This window comes from Cryptomeria japonica, chromosome 7 (assembly GCF_030272615.1).
Source record: "Cryptomeria japonica chromosome 7, Sugi_1.0, whole genome shotgun sequence".
In the NCBI taxonomy this organism is placed as follows: domain Eukaryota; kingdom Viridiplantae; phylum Streptophyta; class Pinopsida; order Cupressales; family Cupressaceae; genus Cryptomeria; species Cryptomeria japonica.
Genome location: NC_081411.1, coordinates 310499980 through 310519464, shown reverse-complemented (window position 1 = coordinate 310519464; position 19485 = coordinate 310499980).

The window sequence follows — 19485 nt, the reverse complement described above, 5'->3', positions numbered from 1 at the left end:
AATCTTTGATGCCAAGCTTTGTTGCTAAGGCATGAAACATATTAGTATATTCCTGAACAGTTTGGTCCTTCTTCTGTCGAAGCAATTGCCACTGCATATATTTATGTTCATATGTATCAATAGGAAAATATTCTTCCTTTATGTGCTCCATGAATTCTCCCCATGTGGGTTTTTGATCAAAAATAAAAGTGTTGTCTTGGATGCTAACTTTGCTTCCAAAGAATCTTTCACATGATTTTTAGCTTTGAGGAGAGCGAAAGTTATCTTCTCTTCATCTGAAAACGGATTGACAGAGAAATATCTTTCCAGTTTTGAAACCCAATCATCAACAACATCTGCATCGATCTTTCCTTGAAATGTGGGTATATCAAAATTCACTTGCACCTTGAATGGCGTATACCCTGTGAATGGTGGGTTTGCTTGTGACCCACAACTTTCCAGCATTTGCTTGAACTGCTCCATCATTTCTTCACATTGTTTTGTTAGTGCATCTGCAACTAATGCTTTAATGTCATCGTCAGTCTGTAACATAGCCATCTGCGATCATGTGCGTCTCAAAGGAAGGTAGTCTAAAGGATTCCTTGTTTCCAACCCCAATCTTTGATATGTTGATTGCATTTGATATGACATACATGAGTGAGATTGCTTTGATGCCACTGATATGAATTATGGATTCGGATGACAACACCTGAGTGAGAATCTGTGGTATTGTAAATTTTGTTTACAAGAACAAGAAAGCATAGAATTGAAGCCAACCAAAAAGTGATCTATTCAATTCAAAAATCCAACATATATCAGTCCAAGGGATTCCAAGGGTCACCAACAACTCCTTGAGAATCAAAACCCAACAGCCACATCTTATTTATTTACATAATAAATTCTAAAACTATGAAATTTTCAAAAAAACTATATCATATTTTGTCCCAACTTTAACTAGGCATAACTCTCTACACGGGACTCGAAATTACAAGTCGTTTAACTCATTGGAAAGGTCTCCAAGAGTTGGAGGCGAAGTCCTAAAAGAACCTACCTATGGCAATGGTCTAAAGGACAGGCCAAACTTTCAAGGGCTAAAAATGCCCCGAAGGCCTTCAAAAATGACAATTACTAACATATAGAAAAACTAAAAAAAATATAAAAATATTTTTTCGCTGTTTTAGATTTGCTTCTGATCAGATTTAGAAAAGTTAGACAAAAGTCATGGTGCACTACAGACGGGAAGTTTAGTCCACGTTAATGAGATGCCTTTCCAGATCCTACAAGCATGAAATGGCTAAAATAATTCTTCTCTGCAACACTGAGAAGATTCATTCCACACGGTTCAGAAGAAATATCCACCGTTGGCAAAATCCAAAACCAAGTGATAGAAGTGTTTGTGTCTTTATTAACTAGATTCATTCTACTTTTTTGATAATATCAGAAAGAGCGGCCAGATCTGTCTATTTGAAAGTTGCCACCGACTTGAAATTGGTAGTTAATGGCATGGAGATGGGTTGCTTAAATATAGCTTGGTAACCAGGCTAGAAAGAAGTATAGAAATGCCATCATTCCTCTTTGGCCAGGGCAATTAGCTGGCAATAGTTGTGCCTGTGCAAACTTGAAGTGCACGTAGGTAGCTTTAACTGTTAACGACATTTCAACAAGTAGTTGAGTTGATGTGAAAAAAGTTTGACATTGAAAGTAGTGAAGTGATTATGAGTACAATGTGTCTTTGATGGAGTCAAATTTGATGGTTGTATGTTTACTTTTTGATCCCTCTAGATGATTGTATGACATACAGGCTCTCTAGAATTGACAGGATAGGGCGAAGAGCTTTGGTTAGAATTTATTTTAGGAATTAGGTATGTTAATCACAATCTCATCGTCTTATGATTGTATAACAATACAGGTTCTAGAATTGAAGTCTCATCGTCTTATGATTGTATGACAATACAAGCTCTAGAATTGAAGGATAAACATCCCATTGAAAAGAATCTAAGAGTTTGAGTCAAATTTTGACTTATAGTTAGTTTTTAAAAATTATTTTAATTTTATATTTTATTATGTTGAAGGCGTCTTCTTATATGACATGGACAACTTGATTGAAACGATCAATAGTTGAAAATGTTTCTTAGCGTCACAAGATGATTGAAGACTTTTGAACCATCCATTTTTCTCTCTAATATCTATTGTTCATAGCATTAATTGAGTTGTATGTGTACCATCCATGTATATGAAATTTTCTTATAAAGCATGTTCTTTTCCTTACACTATCAAGAGTATTATCCTCTTTTTAGGTCATAAGATGAGCATGCATTATTCTCTACACGTGTGAAATAAACTATTATTCAAAGTCTTTCTATAAAGTATGTGTGCTAGACAAAGGATTAAGTGTTGTAGATTTATTAGGCCAACTTTATTTTTTCTCAGATAACAAATTCAATTAAGTTAGAGATTGGCTAACCATATATTTCTATGTGCGTGCCATAAAAGTCAAATACATGATATGTTATAGATTAATAATTAATAACTAATTATATTATATTTTCATCTTTGCTTTTTTTAATATCAAAACAAATTACAAAGTAAATATTTTAGTATTTTATTATTTATTGAAATAAAATGTATTATATGTGTGCATTCATTGATACATTTAATCATTTAAATATTTTAATAAACTTTTTAATATTATATATATATATATATATATATATATATAATTTAATTTTAAATTAATAAATATAATATATAAATAATAAATTATAAGTTTATGATGAAGATTGGAAGGATGGCGTGCGAGTGCTGGGTGTGCAGGGGTCGAGCTAGGGCATACGTGCCCTAGCTCATGTTTGTGCTTTTCTGCTTGTGTTTTCAAGGAGAGGGTTTTCCTTTTCCATATCCACTTGGGGTGTGGGTTTTTTGTTGTGCACGATGGCTGGTTTACGAGAAGCAACTTCAGAGGCATCTCCTAGCTTGTATTTTCAAGTAGCTTTGGGTTTGAAATCCCCAAATCATGGCGTTAAGACTTTTGATAATAATCTCTTTGCTCCCGATTCGGGGGTTGTTGGTGCTGGTGTGTTCAATGGTTCTCGGATTTCAAAGATTAATGGTTGTCTTGAGAGATGCAAAGAGAGGCCGAAATTAGTGATTCTGCTTGAGATGATTGACGAGGATGTTGAATATTTTTCAAAGCATTCGCTAAACTGCAAATTTTTGGGGATGAGGGTTTCTCTGTAGTTTCTGGAGAATTGGGATCAGCGGACTTGGGTGCCGAAAGGGGAAATGGATATTATATTGTTGGCAAACAATTACTTCATGGTTACATTCAATTGCATGGAGGATCACAATAGGGTCTTTGAAGGAGGCCCGCATTTTCATAACCAAGTGGGGTTTTTCATCAAACCGTGGCATGCGAGATTTAACCCTTCAGAGGAGCTTCTGAATCATGTCTCAATGTGGATTCGATTACCTCAATTTCTGATGGAATGTTGTCGGGAGGATGTGTTACGAATGTTAGCTTTGTTGCTTGGGAAGCTTGTCGGATCCTCAACACAAACCTTGGGGAGAAAGGTAATGACTTTTGCTCGCATTTGTGTTGAAATTGATCTTAGTAAGCCTTTTCCAGATGCTATAGATATGTGTGTGGGATTTTATTCTTAGGTCCAACATCCTGATTATGAGACTTTACCCTTCTAGTGTGGCCTATGTCATGAGTCTGGTCATTTGCAGTGCAAGTGTCCTAGGTCTAAACCAGTCGAGCATCAGCCTCAACAACCCTCTTGTAACCTTGATGGGGAAGATAAAAGAAAAGCCTCCATGTCTGGTGAGGTTGTGGGTGCAGATGGTTTCGTCCAAGCTAGGACAAAGAACAAGAGTCGAGGTCAGAAGAGGACTTTGTAGGAGAGACAGGAGGAGGATACTTTTAACAGATTTGAAGCTTTGGATGATCTTAGCCAGCAAGAGCTGAATCCAAGAATGCTTCTTTTGGATCAAAGTGTGGTGGGATTGGTTCCTGATAGTGTGAACTTGGATACTACCCAGGCCCAACAAGAGGTTGGGAGTCAACAAATGGATACAGATCAGCAGCTAGTGGCTCAAGAGGGACCCATCTCTGGTAATGAAGCGAAGATGGCTATTGGGGAAGTTTCTCCTGTAGCACAGAATTTGGGCTCTACTAGGGTTAAAAGTAATAATATTTCTTTGCATCTTGGCCTTCTTCAGAAGGACATCAAAAAGGACTAGTGGAGACGATATCGAAGGCTAGCAGAAAGGACTTATATAAGATCAAATTGATGGGGGAGAATTTGGTTGAGTCGGGGTCAGCAAAGACTCCGGATTCTCATTTTTAGATCATCCCCCAAAATGATTGTTCTATCATGGAATGTTAGGGGCTTGAACAGTGGCCCTAGACAAAAATTTGTTCGAGAGTTGATGAGTCATTCACCTGATGTCATTTTCCTACAGGAAACTAAATTATCTGTGGAGAGTATGTTTGGTCTGGTGTGAAAGTTGTGGAGGAGAGGTGAATGCCAGTGTATTGGGGCACATGGCTCCTCTGGAGGTGTGGCTTTCCTTTGGAACCCCCTGAGGATTCGGCCTATATGGTGATTTTCTTCCAAATCATCCTTATTTGGGATTGCTTCTTGTCTTGAGACTAGGGAGTACATCTTGCTTACTAATATTTATGCCCCTACTGATCTTCATGGTAAGCAAAAGTTGTGGTCTCATATTACATTTATGCATAGGTTATTTCCTTTCCATCCGTGGATTATGGCAGGTGATTTCAATGCTATCTTAGAGTTGTGTGAGAAGAAGGGTAGTGCTATGCGGTTGGATCCTTCTTCAGGATACTATATCAGACTTGAATCTTGTTGACATCAAGCCTAATAATGGTTTATTTACTTGGAACAACCTGAGGATAGGGGAGGATTGGATTGTGGAGAGACTGGATCGCATCCTGGTTTCTGGTTTTTGGGTTGGTGGGGGGTGGTCCACATGCTCTGAGATCCTAGATTGGAGAGGATTGGACCACTAACCCATAAAATTAGTGTCTTCTTCTACTCAAGTGGCTTGTGCTCCTTCACTCAAATTTCATCTTATGTGGCTGTGTGACTCTTTTTTGCCGGAACTTATTGTGGAGTGGTGGAGAAAAGGGAGGCCAACCTATGGCACTACTATGTACACTTTTTCTAAACAGCTGCAATTTATTAAGTTTTAGCTTAAATGGTGGAATCGTTAGTGCTTTGGTAATATTTTCATGCTAAGGATGAAGCTCAACTAGAGTTGGATGGCATTATAAGAGAGATGAGAGAGCATGGATTGTCAGAAGCCCTGCTTAGGGAGGAAGACAGGGCAATTAAGGATCTAGAGGAGTGGGAGCTTAGGGAGGAGATCTACTAGAAACACAAAGCTCAGGTTGATTCACTTCAAGAAGGAGATAAGAATACTGCATTCTTCTTCAATTTGGTGAAAGCAAGAAGACATGGTAATGCCATCCCTATTCTTGTTAATGATAGAGGTGAGTAGTGTTTATCTTTGCAGGAGATTTCTAGGGAGTCTATGCAATACTTTCAATCCTTATTTAGTGAGGATTCTCAGGGGGAGTCTAAAGAGGAAGCTCAGGTTCTTGCGTGTATTCCTTCTTTAGTTACTCGGGAGATGAATGAGCATCTTATGGGTCCTATTTTGTTGGATGAACTTGAGGGGATTGTTTTCCATATGAAGAAGGGGAAAACTCCTGGACCGGATGGGTTTCCTATTGAGTTCTTCTGGGATATTATCAAATTGGATTTATTGGAGGTGGTTCAAGAGTCCCACAAAAATAAACAAATGCTTCAGGCTTTGAACGTGACTTTCATTGCTCTCATTCCCAAGTGTGATGGGGCTGCTCGGTTAAGTCAATTCCGCCCTATATCTCTCTGTAATGTGATTTACAAGATAATATTTAAGCTGATAGTGGAAAGGCTGAAGAAATGGCTTGGGGGTCTCATTTTTTAGGAGCAGAGTGGTTTTGTAGAGATTCCTCAAATCTTGGATGGAGTGGTCATTGCTACTGAGACCATTCACTCTATGGCTACTTCTAAAGAAAAATATATGTTTATCAAGCTAGACATGGCAAAGGCTTATGGTAGTCTCTGATGGTCCTTCCTTCAAAAGATCCTTAGGTCCTTTGGTTTTGTTGTTCAATGGATCCAATGGGTGATGAGTTGTGTTTCGTCTACCTCGTTCTCTATGCTAATCAATGGAGATCATACTGAGTTGTTTGGAGCTTCCAGGGGTCTTCGACAGAGGGACCCTCTTTCCCCATACTTATTTATCCTTCTGGCTGAGGGTCTAGGGAGATTGATTAAGTATAATGTGGGGATGGGTATTATACATGGTTGGAGCTGGGGTAATGATATACCTCCTCAATCTCACTTGCAGTTTGTGGATGATACGACCTTGATTAGATTGGCTAGGATCCGAGAAGCCATAAATTTGCATAAAGTCTTGGATGTATATTTTGCTACCTCTGGCCAGTTGATCGATGAAGATAAATATTTTATCTTCTCTTCAATATACTGAGGTCTATTCAATTGAGGATTTCTCACATCTTGAGATTCCAGGTTGGTTCTCTTCCTTTGACTTACTTGGGCATTCATATCTCTGTCAGTAATCCTCTCTGGGAATCATGGCAGTGTATTATGGACAAATTTTGAATGAAGGTTGAACATTGGACGCACAAATGGTTATCCTTCGTTGGGTGGGTTCAATTGATCAAGTCGGTGGTTCAAGCTCTCCCAATGTATAGGTGTATGCTTCATGTGGCACCAATGTGGTTTGTGAAGGAATTGGATTCCTTGGCAAGACAATTTTTATGGGTAGGCAACTTGTCCTCCTCTAAATGGTGTCTTGTCAAGTGGGACTTGGTGTGTAGCCCAAAACAATTGGGTGGGCTTGGCTTAAGGCAATCTACATTATTTGGGGTGGCTTTGGCAGAAAAATTGTACTACAGGTGGTGTGTGGAACAGGACCAAAGTTCGGCTAGGATTTTATCTTACAAGTATATGCGGAGGATTCTGGAGGAGGAAATCCCAAGATATCTACTTGCGGGAAAAGGTTCCACTATTTGGAGCACACTTAAGAAGAGGGTTGCACTGATAAAGGAAGGTTTATTTTGGATCTATAAGAGGGGGGAAGAGGCTCTTTTTTGGTTGGATTCTTGGGATGGCTACCCTTCCATTATTATTTAGTTTCCTAATTTAATGAATCTCTGTCAGAGGTTCCCTAAGGTAGGGTGGTCTAGAGAGAGCGACTTTAAATTGGTTTATAGGTGTGGGCAATTGGAGAGGGTGCAGTGGAAGGTTCCTGATGAATGGTTGGTCGTTGGTATGGAGGAAGATTGCATCGAGCTTCATGGCATTTTGGCTAGTAGACATTGTATCCCCCTCAAGGATAGGGATAGACTTGCGTGGTCCCCATATCCTAAGGGTTTTTTTACTGTTGCCAGTGGATACCAGGAATTCTTGACCCAAAGATTGGAGGGGAGGGAAGTACACTGGTGGAAATATATTTGGAGTAAATTCTCTTGGCCAAAGTGCAATTCCTTTGCTTGGACTTTGGCTTTGAATAGATGTCTAACCTGGGACAATATTCGCAAGTGTGGGTTTCATGGTCCCTCCATTTGTGTTTTGTGTGGTAATGGGGAGGAAGATTCTTCACAATTGTTCTTCAGATGCCCCTTCTCGATGCAAATCTAGCATTACTAGTGGGGGGTGTGGAAACATCCCTGTATTCATGAGGATTCTTTAATGGATTTTTGGAGCATTATGGGTAAGCCTCCTACTTTGTCCTTTTTTCTCAAGATTATGTGGCACATAGGTCCCATTTTTATACTTTGGCAGATCCGGTTAGAGAGGAACTGAAGGATTTTTTGGGAAGTTAGGCTAACACTTCAGCAAGTATGGTATAGAATAATAGGAATGATCCAGGAGACGGTGGAAGCTAAATGTGAGGTAAATTTTCCTCTGGATAGAGGAGAGACTGAAATTGTGAGTAGGATGGGTTTGCAAGTTTTGTCTCTTGTTTCTATTTGTGTCAAGAGAGGTAGACATGCTATGAAGAAGGTTCAAATGGTGGGAAGATGGTTGCCACCCTGAGATGATTTCATAAAGATCAACGCAGATGGCTCCTCTCGAGGTAATTTGAGTTCTGCTAATATTGAAGGTGTTGGTAGGGACCGTTTCGGGGATGTGGTTTTCTTCTTTTCAATGCACAAAGGACAACAGGCTAATAATTATATGGAGGGATTAGAAATTCTCTATGCCCTGGAGCAAGTTTATGTGTTGGGGTGGCATAAGGCTATATGTGAATCGAACTCATAGATTATTGTTAATCTGCTAATTGAGTAGAAGGTGTTTCTGATTAATTGGTAGATGGAAGGGATTGTTCACTAGAATTCGTGGATTAGTGCCATGATGGATAAGTGTTGGCATTATAACAGACAAAGGAGATTGTTGGCATTCTAATTACAAAGCGAGATTGTTGGCATTTCAATAAGGATATTGAGAAGGTTGTTGATGACTATGGATATAACTGATTAAGGATGTTCACTGTCTTAACATTATTATTTTGTCATTGATGTCAAGAAATTGATTTTCTAATTTAGTATGATGTTGCCATATCATAAGCAGTATGATTTGATGAGTATAAAGATGTCGGTGAGTGACATAGAAAGAATATGATGAATAAGGGGAGAAATAAGTTATTCAATGGGCAACTATTACCGAGTTAGACAATGATGAGATCATGATGTTTAGATTGTTTTGATATTCTACATATTCTATATTTTTGTAACGTTAATACTATACTATGTTACCGAGCAATGAACATAGTCAATAAACCCTAAGGTTATCGCTATTGGTTAATGAAGGCAGAAATGTCTATCGAGTAAAGTTTAGTATTTACTGAGTTGCAACCGAGTAATAACAGAATGCATTGAATGAATAAATGTGTTATTTAATGAAGGAAGCTGATGAGCTGGAGTTGATTAAATGATTGGTAATCCATGCATGAAGTTTGTTAAAGAATCTATGGCAATGGAAGATCGGCAGGAAGATCTACAGCTCAGATTGACCCGCAATACCTTAGCACAAGTTCCAAGAATGTATGCAAGTTCCAAGGCGAGGTAAAACGTTTTCAAATCGAAGGATACATTGAACCTGGTTGAGTTTGAAGATTTGATGGCTATGATTGATCATGGGAAATGTGATCAAGGAGATTAAGCAGTTGGAAAATTGTTTATAAATAAAGAACTGGTGATAAACAATGTATGCGGCCAAGTGTAAGCACAGGAATGCTACATAGTGATTACCGAGCACAGAAGCTTGAAGATTTGTTTTGATAACAGAGTATAGAGCCCAACAGAGGGATAAGATAAGTCCTATGACTAAGATTGTATTGAGCAAATAAGAATTTGCTTTAGCATTTGTAGATGTGAAGTTGCAGATATATTTTATTACTGTTATTTTGTGAAGTGACAGAAAATCTCTTAACCGAGTGGACTTAACAGTCTTATTTGTAAAACCCTCTAGCAAGGTGACATTCAGATTGAGTGTTTGAAATCCTTCAACAAGGTCACCTCTAACAAGGTGAAGATCCTAACAGATCTGAGGGAAATCCCTTAACCGGGTCACATCTAGCAATGTGTTTGTAATCTTTAACAAGATTATCTTTTAACCGAGCATACTCTAGAAGAGTATATTTCTTAGTGGATCTGAAATCCCATAGTGGTTTTTCCCTATTTGGGTTTCCATGTTAAATCTAGTGTTATATGTTGTGTGATCTAATCTATTTATGAGTCTGCATGCTTTATAGTTTTTTTGATAAGTTTATCGAGGTTGAATCTATTGTTTTTATGGAAAATTAAGTTTGTATGATTCACCCCCCCCCCCCCCCTTCTCATCTTGTTAAGCTTGGCATCTGTACTAAACATATTAGTATCAGAACTATCAATTAGTATTAGAGCTTTGGACTCCGGGAGAAAAAAAAAAGTTTAAAAGTACCTAAGGCAAAGATCCAAAGATGTATAAGAGGGATGCACCGAAGCTGAACAATTCTAGCTTCTCCACATGGCAGAAAAGGATGAAGCTGCACCTATAAGGAGTTGGAGAATATGTTGTATATTATCTGGAGAATGAATACACTGCACCTAACACCTATCCATTGACAATGCAAGAGATAAAGGCAAAGCAATGATTGAAATAACATCTACATTGACCGACTCAGAGTTTAATGACCTAGAAGGCTGCAATGATGCTAAGGCAATGTGGGATAAGCTCATATCTGTGTATGGTGGAGATGAATATGTTCAAAGAGCAAAAGTGGATAGTCTAAGAGGACAACTTGAATCTATGAGGATGAATGAAGGTGAGAACATAACCTGGTACAGTACAAGACTAAAGGAGATTATCAATCAAATCAAAGGAGCAGGTGGAACTATTGAAGAAAAGGATGTAACAAGTAAGTTGTTAAGAACCCGTCTACCAGCTTATGCAATCCGAGTCTCTGCAATCAATGAATTGAGGTATGTATCTAATATGCCAGTTTCTTTAGATGCTACTATTGGTAAGCTATATGCATTTGAGTTAAGTAACTTTGATAATAGTGAGTCATTGGTAAATAAAGTTGAGTCTGCATTTAATTCTTTCCATCTTGATGAATCTGATAATTACAATGATAGAAAGTATAAGTATTCTGAAGGGAATCACAGTGGAGCAAGTGAAAGATTTCACAAAAACATGGAGGAGGTACACAAACTATATGAGGAAATCAAAAAGCAAGAAGAGTTTGAAGCACTATTAGCCAAAAGGTTACCGAGAGGAAAAGGTAAGTACAAAGGAAAATTACCCTTGAAATGTTTTAACTGTGATAGAATTGGACATATGGCTTCTAACTGTCCTGACAAAGAATCTAGTGAAAAGAGAGACTATCGAGATGACAGACAGAAAGATAATCATTACAGAGGACACTGAGACTTCATGAGAAGAGATAAAAGGACATGCCTAATAGCTGATGAGGAATCTAATGATGATAAATCAGATGAAATTGATACAGAGGAAGTTGTTTATGTGGCTATCAAAGATGGATCAGATGAAGAAAGGTATGAAGAAAAATCTTTAATATCTCATATAAATACTAATGATTCTTGGATCATAGATAGTGGATGCTCACATCACATGACAGGTGATAAACACAAGTTTGTTATATTAGAAGATTATGATGGAGGCTATGTGAGATTTGGTAATAATGCACCTTGTCCGGTAAGAGGTAAATGATCCATAACACTTCTTGACAATGCTAAATGTAATGATGTTTATTGGGTTGAAGGTTTGAAATACAATTTGTTGAGTGTAGCACAACTAAACAACATAGGTTACCGAATAGAGTTTCAAAAAGGAATTGTCAAAGTTCATGACAAGCATGGAAAGTTAGTTGCTACTGGGACACAAACAAAAGGTAACACATTTCACCTTGAATCAAATCGGAATAAGTGTCTATATGCAAAGATAGATGATACCTGGTTATGGCATAAAAGGTTTTGTCATGTAAATTTTGACAATCTGATCAAAATAAGTAAGAAGCACCGAGTAAGAGGGCTACCAAGTCTTGAAAAACCTGAGAATGCTATGTGTTGAGGATGCCAGATGGGAAAGATGACAAGATCAAGCTTTACAAGTAAGTCCTACACTTCTAAGGGAATTTTAGATCTTGTGCATACTGATCTTTGTGGTCCTATGAAAGTTCAGAGTTACTATGGTGATAAATATTTCATATTATTTGTGGATGATTACTCAAGGATGATGTCAGTAATGTTTTTAAAAGAAAAATCAGAAGCTTTTCAAATGTTTAAATGGTACAAGGCAAGAGTTGAAAATGAGACAGGAAGACAACTGAAATGTCTTAGATCAGGCAAAGGAGGAGAGTTCACATCTGATGAGTTCAACTTGTTCTGCAATGATCATGGTATTAAAAGGCAAGGCTCTGCACCGAGAACCCCACAGCAAAATGGAATAGCTGAGAGGAGAAATAGATCTATTGTGGATTGTGCCAGAACCCTGATGATTGAGAAAAAAGTGCCACAAACATTTTGGAGAGAAGCAATGAGCACAACAGTTTACACCCTGAACCGAGTACAACTGAAGAAAGGAACTTTGAAGACACCTTATGAAATCTGGTATGACAAGAAACCCAATGTAAGTTATTTTAAAATCTTTGGAAGTAGATGCTATGTACACAAAGATGATAGAAATGGTACGTTTGATCAGAAAAGTGAAGAAGGAACATTTCTAGGTTATTCTTCTAGAAGCAAAGCATATAAATGTCTGATCAAATCATCTAACAAAATAGTAGAAAGTACAAATGTGAAAATTGATGAATTTACAGACAGAAATGATGAAGGGAACTCCAAAGAACCAAAAGATTATGAAGGATTTGTCTATGTTCAACCGAGAAGTCCTACCGAGAAGACTGTTGAAGGAAATGAAGAGAATATCCAGTTACCGAGTGATGAAGAAGAACATGCAGAGTCTACCAAGCCTGTATTAGCCAAGTATGTCAGAAGGAATCATGCATCAAGTCAGATTATAGGAGATAAGGATGATCCAATGATGACAAGGAACAAACTAAGACAAAACACGTGTCTGATATCTGAATTTGAACCGAGGATAGTGAAAGAGGCATTTAACAGTGAAGATTGGATAAATGCTATGACAGAAGAGATTGATCAAATCAAGAAGAATGACACATGGACACTGGTCCCAAGACCGAAGGACAAAAATGTAATCGGTACAAAGTGGATTTTCAGAAACAAGCTAAATGAAAAAGGTGAGGTCATTCGAAATAAAGCAAGACTAGTTTGCAAAGGTTATGCTCAAGAAGAAGGAATTGATTATGGTGAAACTTTTGCACCTATGGCAAGACTTGAAGGAGTAAGAACATTGTTGGCATATGTTGCATTTAAAAATTTCAAGGTATATCAAATGGATGTCAAATCTGCATTTCTGAATGGTATATTAGAAGAAGAAGTTTTCATTGAACAACCTAAAGGATTTGTTGAAGAAGAAAATAATGATCAGGTATGTAAATTGAATAAAGCTTTATATGGCTTGAAACAAGCACCTACAACATGGTATGAGAGATTGCATTCATATTTGATCAAAATTGGTTTTATAAGAACAAGTGAAAACAACAATATGTACATGAAGAATGATGAGTATGGAATATTGATCTCAGCCATATTTGTTGATGATATTATCTTTTGTGGAAATGACTCTCTATGCAAAAACTTTGGAAATGAAATGAGCAAAGAATTTGAGATGTCATTAATCGGTGAGATAAAGTATTTTATAGATTTACAGATACTGCAAATGAAAGATGAAATTTTCATTACCCAATCCAAGTACATAAAGGAAATCTTGAAGAAATTTGGAATGGAGGATTCAAAACAAGTAAGTACTCATATGCCTACCAACTGTAAACTATCAAAGAATGATGAATCTGCATCTGTTGATGAGACACTTTACCAATCTATGATTGGAAAGCTACAATATGTTGTTCACAGCAGGCCAGATATAGCTCATGCAGTAGGAATAGTTGCAAGATTCTCTGCAGATCCCAAGGAAACACACATGACGGCAATCAAAAGAATTTTCAGATACTTGAAAGGCACTGAAGATTATGGCTTAGTATATCGGAAAGGAAAAGTCTTTGATTTAAAAGTTTATACTGATGCTGATTGGGCAAGCAACATTGATGATAGGAAAAGCACAAGTGGAGGAGCTTTCTTCTTAGGAGAAAGACTAGTGAGTTGGCTTAGCAAGAAACAAGGATGTGTTTCACAGTCAACAACAGAAGTTGAATATGTTGTTGTAGCATTAAATTGTACCAATATAGCATGGATCAAACAACTATTGGAAGGCATAAATGAGCAAGTTACCGAGCCAGTAAGCATATTCTGTGATAACACTAGTGCCATAAACATTTCAAAGAATCCTATAATGCACTCTAAGACAAAACACATCTCTATCAAATATCATTATCTTAGAGAAGAAGTTCAAGAGAAGAAAGTGGTGTTGTAGTATGTTAGCACAAAGGAGCAAATAGCAGATATCTTCACCAAGCCACTACCAAGGGACACTTTTGAATATCTCAGAAGTCAGTTAGGGGTCCTACCCCTATCTTCCATTCACTGACCGAGTTCGATGAAAGCATCAATTCGATGACTCTACAAAATATATTTTAGGAGTTGATGCTGATTTACACACTTTAGGAAGTTTTCTAAAGGTGTGCAGGAAACAATAACAGGAACTGGAATTGAAGACATAATGCTCAAACCGAGACTAAGTAGATACATAACAACAAGGAATTCACTTCTCAGCGACAGAAATTATGTTTTAGTTCTTTTCATTTTTGGCATTGTTTTCAAAGGGGGAGAAGACTAATGAATGGGGGAGAAGTCTACTGACCGAAGGAGAAGACTACATTTTAGAATCCGGGAGAAGACTAATGACCGAGGGAGAGCATTTTAGCATTTTAGAATTTCACAGCAATCCGAATCATTTAGGTCAAATCAATTGGTTTTGCCATCAATGCCAAAGGGGGAGATTGTTGGCATTATAACAGACAAAGGAGATTGTTGGCATTCTAATTACAAAGTGAGATTGTTGGCATTTCAATAAGGATATCGAGAAGGTTGTTGATGACTATGGATATAACTAATTAAGGATGTTCACTGTCTTAACATTATTATTTTGTCATTGATGTCAAGAAATTGATTTTCTAATTTAGTATGATGTTGCCATATCATAAGCAATATGATTTGATGAGTATAAAGATGTCGGTGAGTGACACAAAAAGAATGTGATGAATAAGGGGAGAAATAAGTTATTCAATGGGCAACTATTACCGAGTTAGACAATGATGAGATCATGATGTTTAGATTGTTTTGATATCCTACATATTCTATATTTTTGTAAGGTTAATACTATACTATGTTACCGAGCAAAGAACCTAGTCGGTAAACCCTAAGGTTATCGCTATCGGTTAATGAAGGCAGAAATGTCTACTAAGTAAAGTTTAGTATTTACTGAGTTGTAACTGAGTAATAACAGAATGCATTGAATGAATAAATGTGCTATTTAATGAAGGAAGCTAATGAGCTGGAGTTGATTAAATGATTGGTAATCCGTGCATGAAGTTTGTTAAAGAATCTATGGCAATGGAAGATCGGCAGGAAGATCTACAGCTTAGATTGAACCGCAATACCTTAGCACAAGTTCCAAAAAATGTATGCAAGTTCTAAGGCGAGGTAAAACGTTTTCAGATCGAAGGATACATTGAACCTGGTCGAGTTTGAAGATTTGATGGCTATGATTGATCATGGGAAATGTGATCAAGGAGATTAAGCGGTTGGCAAATTGTTTATAAATAAAGAACTGTTGATAAACAATGTATGCGGGCAAGTGTAAGCACAAGAATGTTACATAGTGATTACCGAGCACAGAAGCTTGAAGATCTGTTTTGATAACAGAGTATAGAGCCCAGCAGAGGGACAAGATAAGTCCTATGACTAAGATTGTATTGAGCAAATAAGAATCTTCTTTAGAATTTGTAGATGTGAAGTTGTAGATATATTTTATTACTGTTATTTTGTGAAGTGACTGAAAATCTCTTAACCAAGTGGACTTAACAGTCTTATTTGTAAAACCCTCTAGCAAGGTGACATTCAAATTGAGTGTTTGAAATCCTTTAACAAGGTCACCTCTAACAAGGTGAAGATCCTAACAAATCTGAGGGAAATCCCTTAACCTGGTCACATCTAGCAATGTGTTTGTAATCTTTAACAAGATTTGCTTTTAACCGAGCATACTCTAGAAGAGTATATTTCTTAGTGGGTCCGAAATCCCATAGTGGTTTTTCCCTATTTGGGTTTCCACGTTAAATCCGATGTTATATGTTGTGTGATCTAATATGTTTATGAGTTTGCATGCTTTACATTTTTTCTGATAAGTTTACCGAGGTTGAATCTATTGTTTTTATGGAAAATTAAGTTTGTATGATTCACCCCCCCCCCCTCTCATCTTGTTAAGCTTGGCATTTGTACTAAACATATTAGTATCAGAACTATTAATAAGGTGTATTTCATCCACATTCCTCATGAATGGAATACAACAACGGATTGTTTGGCTAAGTGGGCTTCAAAACATGGTGATGAATGGAAAGTTGAGGGTTGGGGGCATTTTCTAGGATTGCTGTTAGGATTTCCATAGGATCCTTGCCAAGGATATGGATAGTTATGAAGTTGGATGATGACTTTATTTGCTTGTAGTTCTTTCCTGGATCCTAGTGACTCTGGGCTTCTTATGTAATGCTTGTTTCTAATTATTAATAAAGTTTTTAGCCCTTTATTAAAAAAAAAATTATAAGTTTACAATTTCTACAATTTTTATTTTATTTATTTTAATAATTATAATATTATAATACATAATATTAAAAATTATATATAAGAGTAAATAATAAAAAAATTTAATAAATATATATATTTTTGAAATGTTAATATTTTAGTCATATTTGGATCCTTGTAAGTGGACGGATAGTTGATTTGAAGCTATCACTTATTCATTGAGACCAATTTTATACAAACAATATCATTTGGTAAATGCCCTACCAATTCACATGATGAACTATACAAATGTATGCAAACAATAGACAACAATCTTCCTTCTCTCTATCAATCCATATCTCTCCCTATCTCTCACCCTTTCCATCTTCCTAGACCTCTATATCTAGATTTCTTCGCCTCTTTATCTCCATTTCTTCCTTTATTTGTTTTTTCCCTCTATTTTCATCCCTCCATATTTCTTCTTTTATTTCTTCGCTTATCTCTATCTTACTATTTCCTAATTCAAATATTTTATTTAAATCATGCTTAGATTTGCTTGAGTGGATACATAGTTAATTTGAAGCTATCACTTCTCCATTGAGACCATTGTTGCACAAACAACATCATTTTCTAAAGGTCTTACCAATTGGCCTCGCGTATTACACATTTGTGTACAAAAAATAGACAAAAAAAAATTGAATTGACCTTCCACACCTTTTTGGCGTACCCATTGCACACCAAGGTGCAATTGCTAGTTTCTATTTATTTATGAGATTGTAAGTTCATGTTTTATAGGGGTAAGATATACACATCTTGTTTGTGATACAATTTGATGTTTTTGTATTGACTACAAGGTAGTGTTACATTTTACATGTGAAATGCTTATATATTATAAGTCATATATAGACCTCAAAATAGATCACTTGATATCATGGACTATAAAAGAAACCATTTTCATTTTTATATGTAAATAACTATCAAATAGTAGGGTCTAAGGGGTTGAGCTTAACTGGTTAAAACATTGGGTTCTCACTATGGAGACCCAAGTTCAATTCCCTATAGGGACATCTGAAGTGGAATTCTAAGCTGTGACTCTTGGCCTTCCATAGGATGGGGAAGGTCTTGGGGTCAATCTAATCAAACATAATAATAATAATAATAATAATAATAATTCAAAGATATGCAATGGGGATGGGGCCCCTTACTGTGTCCCCACTGGTTCATAGCTCCAGTCAAAAGCTATTTAGGCTTCAGCGAATTACTGATCAAAAAAAAAAAACTATCAAATAGTAGGAGAACCTAATTTTTTAACATCACTAACACTTCGATAAGAGCATGTTTCAATAATTTTCATACATACTATATTTAAGATATTTATGCTAGTGGCATCTACAATTCAAAATGTAAGACATCACTAAAGTTCCAATTAAAAATGTGATTAAAGTTACAATTAAAATATTATATAGTAATATTATCAATAATTATATTATTATTATATTTTAAATATTAAATTTATATTATTCTATTCTATTTTATGCTAGATTAATATTACACTTTTACCTTAACAAAATTGCATTTTAGTGCTTACCTTAACGTGACTCTAAGCCCAAGCTTTATCTATTAAATGGTAATCCTAACTATTATAGTAATCAAATGTGTAAGGTTATTCCAAAGTTTTATCCCATAATCCAAAACTTAGCCCTAATTTTAGTCCTATCTTAAAGTTGTATGCTAGAATCCTAATCCTAATGATTCAATCATTATATTATATTATATTTTTAGTGAATTATTATATTATTGATTTTTATTTTTTAGGTAAGTACTACCAAGGGGGCAACTCCCATGCTATATGAAAAAATGCATGCCCTTGCCACAAGGGGTGCAAAAAAGAACAACACAAAGATGCACTATCAAAACAACCCTATTATGAAAACACAAAAAATAATGTGCAACAAGAATGAAAAGTAGCCAAAGACACTCAACCCAAAGAGGTGGGTGTAATAAGTTTGCTCTTTACTTTCACACTAAGTTTATTGAGAGAGGATCTCAAAGTCATTTTGTGTCTCAAATGTGATAATGTGTTCTTCATTTTAACTTTTGTCCATTCTTCGTCGTTTGGAAATGGGGAGTGTTGGTTTTCCAATGAACAAGCCTCCAAGTGTGAAATATTTGGACTAGCCGGAAAAGAAGGGAGAATCTCAGTGCTAAAAGAGGAATTGATGGAAGAATCAGAAATAACCTTCTCAAAGGACTTAACATCACCAACAACCCCATCATTGGACACCTATGAACCATTAGAAGGGATTGAATTTGGATGCGATTTAGTTTGATATGTTAATGGTAGAAGGTCTACCTGTGATGATGCTCATACACATTGCTTTTGAAGTATGGTTAGTTGGTAGTCCTCACAACTAGTTATGGTTTCTATTCTAATCAATGAGTTATTAGAAACTACTCAAGCTTATTTGTTACCATTAGATTTGGTGTTTGTCTTTAGATATTAGGTTGAGGTAGGTTCAACGATGTTTCTATGTGATAGCTAGTGTGTCATCACCTTTGGATAGGATCTATCTTTTAGGAATTGACACAATGGATGATGAGATGGTTTTTGATTGAGTGATGGTCACACTAGTTTTTTTTGTAGGTATCTTGATGGAACACATGGATGGTTAGATGGTATATATCAACTATAAGAATTGCTTTCTTAGCAATTGAATTTAGATTTGACCCCTAATACAATGCATAAAACAAATGGGAGAATATTGGGAAAGGTGTGGTGTACACCTTGCATGATAATGTTAACAATGTAAAAATAAATATTTAATTGTCATGCATCTAGAGATGTGGATACAACATGGATAAAGGTAAGATCGGGGTTGTATGAAATATATATTTAATATGAATGCCATATTAAGAAAATATCTCTTTTTAGAGTAGTCACTTATGAAAAAACATTTATTTTTGGGGTCATTATTTAGTGAGCTCATGATTTTTGAGGCACATGGTTTATGTAATATAATTTAGTGATTTTGTACAAGCTTATTCTATGAAAAACAAGCACATAAGTAGTTGTTAATGTCGGCTTA